At 39.2% G+C, this 8,384-nt stretch overlaps 1 long non-coding RNA gene across 2 annotated transcripts; it reads right to left on the bottom strand.

Annotated features, from left to right (window-relative positions):
* Positions 1–437: 437 nt before the first annotated feature.
* Positions 438–8,155, bottom strand: LOC147753144 (uncharacterized). Of its 2 annotated transcripts, XR_015312068.1 has the most exons (4): positions 7,920–8,155; positions 4,839–5,090; positions 1,042–1,388; positions 438–777 (listed from the first exon to the last, which is right to left on the bottom strand). It is a non-coding gene; the product is annotated as an uncharacterized LOC147753144 (long non-coding RNA). The 2 variants fall into 2 exon arrangements; XR_015312069.1 differs by lacking the exon at positions 4,839–5,090.
* Between the last annotated feature and the right edge of the window lie 229 nt (positions 8,156–8,384).

The following is an 8,384-nucleotide window of genomic DNA, read 5'->3' as shown; positions in this document are numbered from 1 at the left end:
AAATCTCTCAACTGTCCTATATATATATATATATATATATATATATATATATATATATGAACTGTGGTGTTGGAGCTCCTGTGATGTCGGCACTACTACTAGCAGACGACCGGTAATAAACGGCACATATATATGAATATCCAGGTTAATAGTAAAATGTAAAGTATAATAAAACCTGAGAGATATAAACTACGTACGTTTAATTACTTCGTACTAGATCTTAAAAAAAAATATACTTTTTGGCATTTGCAGATCTCAGCTTCAATAATATACAAGACATCGGTTGACACATGTTGAAGGGATCAAGAGTAATCTTTTGTTCGGCTAAAAAAGTAGCCTCGAAAACGCAAATCGCAATATCTGTCCTCACTAATTTTTCTTAGAAAAGTGCCAGTTTTGAAAAAAAACACTTATTAAATTCTTCTACCGGAGCCCCTTAGACAAAGGCTTTATATTGTGTCGTCACTTTCGTTTATGAAGGAAAGCATAATGCATCCGATGATATGCACACACCACGCCATATTTTAACCCTCACGAAGAGCATATGACCCGAAAGGCTCAACTGTGATATTTCGCCCAGCATATCGTTAGCGTTGACCGTAAACTATTTCAAATTGAGCAATTTGATTGGGAACAGGACACGGCCCAGACCCAGCTCCTAGACGCTAAACTTCAAATATTATTCATCGCTCATGGTAACTTTGCTCTCTGGCCTCCGTTGACGTCTACAAGGCGCTATTACCGCTCGTCTCCACCCGATGGCTATTGCGGAAAGCTCTGAAACAAACACATTGGCTCAATATAGGAACTGTGAACTTTTTTTCTTAGCTCACGGCTTCTGCTATAATCAAATCTGTCTGACCAGTCCATTAAGAAACTGTGGTAGCGTTCCATTGTCAACAATCAGGGATTAAATTCGTCTGAGCCAATCAGAAAAGTAAATGCAGTTGCCTGAGACATGCAAAATACGTAGGCATAAATTGGACCATCGAGTTCCGGGATAGAAACCTAATCTGGTCAAAAAAAGACGGTAATCCTCACCAGATATCAACCACAGCTGGTTCTTGACATTATGTCGCCGCGCAGACAGAGCAGGAAAGAGACTCTGTGGTAAGAATGTTCGTAGCCAACCCTCAAAAACCTTATCGTCGTCTGGCAAAGCCTCTTACCAAATGTAAAGCGAATAGCTTTTCTTTTTGTTTGCGTCCGATGGACATCTATCGGTACAGCCTGAATTAGTCCGCCAGGCCACTTCCGTTGCACGTGTGTGTGCCTGCTTGTGTAGGTGGCCACCAACAGCACTGAATATCGTCAGCGAACGACTGGATCAAACCATCCCTATAACTACATCTATGCTTGCGTAGCTGTTTCTTATTTCAGTGTATCACCTGATAGAGCACAATTCGGAACAATTGAAAATCACAGTCAACCGTATCCTCCATCTAGAAACACCAAGATTATTTCTATTCTCATCATCGTCGCAAAAATCAGCGGGTATGTCTATTAGACGAATGGCGGTCCGTTGAATGAAATAGCAAAACTGAAAACATAATTTTTGAGACATTGTCAAATATTAGTGACAATGTCCACTTCTACCCGAAACACTGTGACATATGTAGAATAATGTAGTTTAAAAAAAAAACATTCTTCGTGGTACTTTTTTTTTTTTTTTTTTTTAGCTGAGCAACCAGTAATTATAGTAACACTTAATCACCGATAAAACCTTGAACTGGGTTTACCGGCTTCCCAGGTTTTCCAAGAATTAACACGAAAACGAAAATAACCTAGACATTGTTTGCACAACAACACAGATAATCTGTACATGAGCTGATCATCCTATTTACGTAGTACACTGTCATGTACCATATCAGAAGCTCATTTTGAAGCGTTTGCTTCTGTAGAATGCATATGATTCTATTATATGTTTCAGACGATCAAATCCGATATCCAATATCAGATAAAGTATGATAGATTATTGAGTTCGATTCCTTCAGAGCCAAGTTTGATGCAATGAAGAGGACCTAATGATACTTAATCTATTGCTATTTTTGAAAAAAATGATTCAATATGGCTAGCTCAAGCATTCAGCGAAACGTTGTGATCGTGGCGCCGCCTTTTCCGTTGTGTCTTCGGTACTAATATAATTAGGATAGTTAATTTTCAACTATAGGACGTACGCTCGTGCCTTTGACAGCTGCACGCCAGCTAGGACTGATCACAATAGACAAGATTAATCCGCTTCAAATTACTCCTAGTACTATTACCTACTATTTCAAGGCCCTACATGAGCCGATAGGGCATCTATTTGATTCTGGTTACTCATCTGCTATCCATATGTTCGTACCTAGCTGAAGACCGGTGTGGCTGTATTTTGGCTTTTTGAGATAGGACCTGTTACAATCTATTTTTCATAAAAAAAAGAAACAAAAAAAAACCTAAAATTTGTCTTTACTCACTAAATTACGTTTAAAACTTGTAGACAAATTCATAATGTACTTTATGCATACGCGTATAAAGCTAGGCCCTATTTGCAATAAATAAGAGAAAAACAATTAAACAGGCAAAAGAGCAACATAATGTTACGCTTGTGTGACTCGAGTCGAAGCAATACGAAAAGCCTTAAAGGCCTTCACCAGAAAACTGGCAATTTCAATTGAATCACACAAAACAAACCTCTTCTCTAGAATGACCAGTCTCATCTACAACACAATACACAAAGCACATCTGTTCCACCTGTTAAAGTCCTCGTGAAGCCTGCACTATGGGCTGCGCCACTTGTCCTTCATTATTGTTTCCATGTTCTGCGTATCTAATATTTCTTTTTTTTTTTAAGTTATTTTTTTTTAGTTTATTGGATAAAATGAAAAGTTATAGTTAACCCAATCGAGTAAATACAGATTTTAGATTCAGTAAGAGATAGTAATAGGGTAACAAATGATTTTTCGTCAGTACCAGTAAGTTTATATAACTGCTATGTTTTCATTCTTAAAATTAGATAATAAACGTATAATATAAAAGATGATATAAAACGCATTGGAACGTATTGTCAAATTTACATACATAATACTTTTACTCTACCAGATCATCGATTTACTGTAGATTATTGTAGACAACTAATTCATAAATAAGCAACGAATCAATAATGTTACTCATCATTAAAAGTTTTGGTAAATTGGCAATCTGTCGACGAAAACAGTAAACAGCGAATTTCTCAGAAATGGTCCAACATGAATTTTATTTATTTCCATAATTATGTCAAAAACATGATCCAAACTAGCCAGAACGTTTATATATGTACAAAGTGAGTCTGTCAAAACCTCTGATGAAATTGTCACAACACTCGTCTCAGGAAGGAAAGTTTCTGGATCTTGTTCCTGATAAATGAATCTTACAAAGTATCCTTCAGGCTGCCAATCTCAGTCTCCTCACCGAGGAAGAACAATGTGTCTTTCAGAACTACCAGGAAAAAGAGCTGCAGACGAAAAACAAGACGCCGCTGCGGTCACTATGAGCTAGTACTGTCAGTATACGCTTGCACTAAAGAAGAATCTAGCGTAAGACGTGGGTACAATCGCAGTATAAAGTATCTTACGCAAGTTGATGGACACGCTTATTAGCGCCATGTCTCGTTAACCGCAGCAAACGGACGAGTATCTTTTGAGCTATATCATCTTCGAAATACACACCAATCTTACCCACCAATCTTACTATCTTACCTAAAGATATTTTCGCACTTGTCATCATCTAGACATTGAAGAACAGGCGTTGAACCGAGACTATTTTGTACGACGGAACGCCATAACTGTTATGCCTACCGTATGCCTAACGCAGCGTGCGTGGCCCAATACTTCACCTGACAGGCCAACGGATCAATTTGAATGCTTCTAGCATTGCCTAGAAAATCCCAGGCGCTCTGTCAAAAGTTACTCACCATCCCTCAAGAAATAGCGGTCAACGAAGTGTTTTTGAAGTATCTAAAACGACTTCAAGCAAACACTTTCTACCATAGGGCGTCCGAGCTATATTGCGATGACGCACGTGGGCTGTTGCAAAGCTGCCTCAACCACCACACGTTGCCACTATTTCAGACAACCGATTTTCAACATTCCTCTCGAACGGACCTTATTGAGGCAACAAAGGGCCGGTTTGGGGCCCAGATTCACTAAAGGCAGCGATGTCGATTTTGCCATATGCCAGTGAGCAAACGTCTGCGTGATAATGACTGTCCGAACTTTTTTTTGTAAAAAGGCATTCTGGAGCACATTCAAAGGAAAGGAAAGGAAAGGAAGAAGAAAATGAAGATAGCGATAAAAGAGTTCGAAGCGATTGTCCTGATCTCAGGTAGATTAAAGCGTACTTAGAATATTATACTTGACTTTGCACGGCTCCTAACTCAGACCTAAATCCAATTTTCTGTCGGCTATCTAAATTGATTTGAAATATGTCACTTGCGTTAAGGCTCCTCTTGTGCTTGTTATGTTCGCATTGGGCAATTTGAGTGCAGGTATACAAGCAAGTAAGCCTTTAAACAACGGTGGTTAGTAATTGCATCAAGGTTTTTTTACAAGTGAATGTAAATTTATACATCCTCAAACCACAAAAATGCACCTTAGCCTATTCGATCATACTAACCAGGAAGTATTGCAACATATCGTGATAGGGTTAAAGCAGGGTATCGTAAATTTATTATATTCGCATCTTTGCATATAATTTTCTAAAAATACCATGGTACCATGCTCAAAAGTTTATTTGTGAACGAATTGATCCACAAGATAATGTACGTTCATTTTCCCAACAAAAACACATTTAGCATGGTATATTTTAAACCTTTAACTTACCCCTGCCTGAACGATTGCGAAAGATGTCTGGGTGCGTGTGCTCGGGCGTCGCCGAATGCGATTTCAACAGTCGAGGAAGGAATTGGCATATAGCGTAGACGACGCGAGGCCGCTTGCTGGGATGCATATATGACTAGCGGTCAAATGTGTATAGTCTTATCTTATATGGAAGTAGCACCACGACGCAACCTAAACCCGTGAAGGCTTAGCCGAGGGGTCTGCGGCCATTGTTTACTGTGGGCCGGCATTGGGCTATGTGAAAATTCACAGAAGCAATGTAACTTTGCCGTATATTGATCGAAGTGAAGTACTTTCACTTCCTAGTCCACGAACGAACCTAATCGTTATAGAATGAGTAAATAACACAGACAAAGACAGAGAGAAACACACAGAACGAACAGGGAGAAGAGGTAGGGAAGTATATTCACAGTATATCTTAATAGTGTCCAAGTTTTAATAACAATGTTGACAGTTGAAGAACTAGGCGGTATAACTTTGTGTACCAAACAACATAACACATGGAAATTCAAGAAAAAAGCACGAACCCAAACAGCTGAGAGCTCTCGTGGTAATTAAACCACTCAAATAAAGATTAGCTTGGAAACAAATCTTGTAGATCAATCTTTTAATTTTCCCTTTAAACATCTTAACGAAAATACTCAACTTTTTCAAGGTAATGTTCTCTTAAGTTTATTTGTATAGCCTAACTTATATTGCTTGAAAGTTAGCTGAAGTTTGCCACTATGATTTGCCACTAATTTTTTTCTTTAAACACGTACGGAACGTATGTATTGGTCATACTATAACATCGTATAATTATGTAGAACCAAATGTTGCCATATGGAGTAATTCAGCTCCAGAGAAAAACATTGGAATATTAAAGTGTTCGAGATTCTAAATCAATGGATGTTTTCCTTATTAAAAGGGCGTCTGTGCATGTGCTGAAAGTTACTTGTAGAGATCACGAACAGAGATCAGTGGCCATATTGACGATTAAATGTCTGGTGAATTTCGCCATCCCGAAGTAATAACAAAATATTCGTTATATATTCGATATATAACGCGCGACCGCTCAATGTCAAAGCAGAACGAGCTCAGTTCACGTAATATTTGCGCCAAAACAATGAGTTTCATAGAAGTATGGACCATCACCACATCTCTTGCTAACTACCAGAATTAGCTCGTACCTCTTCGTAATTTTTTTCTTATCCTCTGTCTTCTATTCCGAGATTTACCTTCACCTAACTTAAAGAAGTTAGGTGAAGGTAAATCTAACGTTAGGTAGTTACACAAGTTAGTGTAGGACCTAAGGCATTTTAACGGGTAGTGCATTCTCTTATTCGACTATCGAGAAGTATTACCCATTACTACTGTTGTAGAACTAGGGTTGAACTTGCATATGTAAGTTATCTTGCTTCAACCGTTCCTTTGTAAATATTTCACTTAAATTTTATCTGACTCGGTCTTTTCGTTCTAAAGGACGATACATGCTAATCAGCTTGTGCACGTTCAGATTTATAATGCTTGATAATTTATTGCTTACGCAACTGTAGACGTATTTGTATATATAAATGTACGTTTACGGTTATGTTACGTAAATAATAAATTATTGAACAGCTGTTAAAAGTACAAGCAAACGGATTAGCATTTACCGTCTCTTAAAACGACAAGTTCGAATAAATGTAGAGCTAAGTCTAACGATCAAAAACAGTGTGTGTGTGTGTATATATATATATATATAGCTACATACATAATCACTTAAAGCTAATATATATCTAGTCCTCAAGGATGCAGCATTCGTTGTGTACCATTATGTAGTACTTAAGCTACAACTTGGGTCGCTCGCAACGTTTTTACTTCTTACAGCTTATAAGGTTAAATAAGTAGCAAACACGATCTGGGGGAGCCCGAGCCAAGGAAATGGTTCGAGGCATTACTGATTAGCCTTGTAACTAAATAGCACATCGAGGGTTCGGCCTCTGAGCGCCATCTACCGGGATTTGTAATCATTGATGTTGTTGCCATTTTTTTCTGCTATTATTATGTTTTGGTCATTTTGCCCTGCCACTGATGGTAAACCTATTCGACGCAGTTCGGACGCTTCTGTATGGTCAGTCTGGTCGTACCGCTCAAGATCTTAGTTACGACGATTCATTATTTGAATATCTCCCGATCGAATTGTCTAACAGTGGGCAACAAAGCCGCGGCCTCCGTGTTGCCATCGTATACTTATACCTGCTACAACGCTGGGCTGGTCGTTGCGGCATCATCATGGCATTTCATCGCTACAGCTCATAGCAGAAGCAGCGGCAGGGGTAACCACTTGCAGCTGCTACGGTCACCAGCAGCGATAGATGAAGACATTCAGCGACGTTAATAATATTCTGGTACAACAACCCTCACTCCTGACCTGACGTTGTTGTTATTATTATCATAGTTACGTCACGATAAAAACTCGGTTAAGATCTACACTGTAATCATTTTTATAGCTAGTCGAAAAGATGACCACTTATACAACAGTTAATTGTTGTCACCCCCTACCACCCCTGTCTGTACAGCGTCAGGTGGATGCAGTATCTGATAAATTGACCAGCATTATTAATGTCTTAACCCCTTCTTCCCCTTCCAGTAATAATGGATCTCTGGTGATAAAATATTGGTGACAATGCGCCCTAGCGATAAGTTATTGTGTAGAATCTTTGCGAACGACCAGAAGCAACTGGCTGTAATACGTGAAAGGGATATCACATTATTTGGAAAGGCAAAACTATAATCAGATAATAACACAATATGATCTAGACGATTTTAACAGAAGCAGATAAAGTTCTAGTCCTCAACGCGATTCCCGAACCCCATCATTTTCGTTTCGCTAGATGTCCCCTACACATACATACACACATTGACCCACATCGCTTGATTCGGTGACCCAGCTCATTTAATTAGTGTTAGTTGAATACCTTACCAGCAGCAGTTACCTTCTACAGAATTTAAGCGCAGAAAAATGCGCGGACATATTGAAGTCCTTGGAATCAGGACTGTAAAGAGAAAGCGGGCAAGAAAACTGCAGGTTGGACTACTTACACGTTCTTCCAGCCTGTCGGGTAGATCACTGGAATAAATTAGGAACAAATTTTTCTCGACGGGAGCAAATGGCGCATTTTCCGGATACGACTGAAAGCGGTATATGAAACGGTCCCTGTCTTAACGACCCTCGAAGGTCTTCTAGCAATCATACAGTGGCCAACCGTAGCTACGCAGACGGCTCCTGTTGTCTTTTCAGTGCGTAGAAGTATCGCCTCCAATAGCAGAAAATACGGGCTACCGATCACGTTTAGGCTGGGCGGGAAACTTATATGCTACTCTATGCTACTTCATCAGAAGTGGAAGCTTCATTAGTTAGAGAACATCATGAATAGTATCGGTGGTCCGCCTTCGAAATAATTTGTCTCGTACCCTTAACTTGATAGTTCGCCGTCAGGTAGCATCTTTAGCGGGAATCAGAAAAAAGTTCTCAAAAGTGCAGGACTTCAAGGATCCGCTTATTTA

The sequence above is a fragment of the Varroa jacobsoni genome, unplaced genomic scaffold (genome assembly GCF_002532875.2).
Source record: "Varroa jacobsoni isolate VJ856 unplaced genomic scaffold, vjacob_1.0 scaffold_708, whole genome shotgun sequence".
Taxonomy (NCBI): domain Eukaryota; kingdom Metazoa; phylum Arthropoda; class Arachnida; order Mesostigmata; family Varroidae; genus Varroa; species Varroa jacobsoni.
Note: the sequence above shows the minus strand (reverse complement) of the source record. Positions and strands in the feature narration are given on the sequence as shown.